This window comes from Sinocyclocheilus anshuiensis, unplaced genomic scaffold, assembly GCF_001515605.1.
Source record: "Sinocyclocheilus anshuiensis isolate Anshui unplaced genomic scaffold, SAMN03320099.WGS_v1.1 scaffold1319, whole genome shotgun sequence".
NCBI lineage: Eukaryota > Metazoa > Chordata > Actinopteri > Cypriniformes > Cyprinidae > Sinocyclocheilus > Sinocyclocheilus anshuiensis.
In genome coordinates, this window is record NW_015539910.1 from 312,510 (window position 1) to 313,842 (window position 1,333).

Below are 1,333 nucleotides of genomic sequence, written 5' to 3' on the forward strand. Positions count from 1 at the left end.
GTCGAGACTGTGAAGTGTAGGAACCGTCTTTGCCTGTTGATAGGTAGACACATATGTCAAGATTCAGACTATTCCTGTCATTACTACAAACAGACGAGTAACAGCATCAGGTTCATGTAGAATGAGTAATGTAGAATGATTCCAAGCTCTGAATAAGATGCAAACAGAAACATCAATATCATATGTTGTAAGTTGTAAGAAAATAATGCCTTCGAGACAGTGTGACAGATTAGGAGCACAAAGCCTGTCAGGATTTTGACAATTTAAGGAAATTAGTCTAGTGCTTTCAACCTAAAATACTGAAAGTATGCCTTTAGCATTAAGTTATGTCTGTATTTCAATCCCCAAACTATTCAAAGGGGTTCAAATGTCTGAAACCGCTGGAGATTTTTTTTTTCATTTCACGTTTTTATTTATAAATTGTCATCAGCATAACAGTTTGAGTGAAAGGCTGACATGAGAAATGAACACATTTCTGAATGTCTTAGTATTTGTTTGTCTTCCTTTTTGTTTGAACATGGACTGTACATAGGAGTTAACATTATCAGTGTCACAAACTCTGAAACCTGAAATATCTCTTCATTGTACATGAAAATCCTAAAGTTCTGTTTGTTTATATGTTTAAATTGAACTAGGGCTGGGCGATATAGCCAAAAAATGACCACAATACAATTTGTCATATCAGTTGATGATATAGATAATTATCACAATAAATGTCAAATCTTTATTTCTTTCAAGTTTAAAGGCAGATTACTTCTCCTGTTTGAAAGTTGTAGAAACCAGTTAATTGTGGTTTTAAACTACTACTATGAAAAACAGTAGCCTAAACACATTTAGTATAAATACATATATCATTCCCCGTTTGGTGCGTAAACATTACATTGAACATTTAACATGGGTAAAATATATTGTGATAATTAATGTTATCGTTTTATCACCCAGCACTAAATTGAATTGTGAATCACAGATTTTCAGTTTGGTCTCAGATTTGTAACCCACTGTACCTTGCAAATGATAGTATCCAGACACTCAACCAATTTACTGAATTGCACATCCTCCTTTGACATTACTTCAGTTCACAACCTGAATAGCTAATAGTTTCTTAAAATGAGGATTTTTAGTCTTGTGGTAGTTAATTTGATGATTCATTAGTTGATTGTAAGGTGACCGTGTCCTTGTCAATTGTGTACACTTAAAACTTTTGCAACACAAAGGCTTACATAAAGAACATACATATTTCTCTGCTTGTTAAAGCTGTAGTAGGCAGCAATTATATATGTATGTATATATATATATATATATATATATATATATATATATATATATTAGTGCT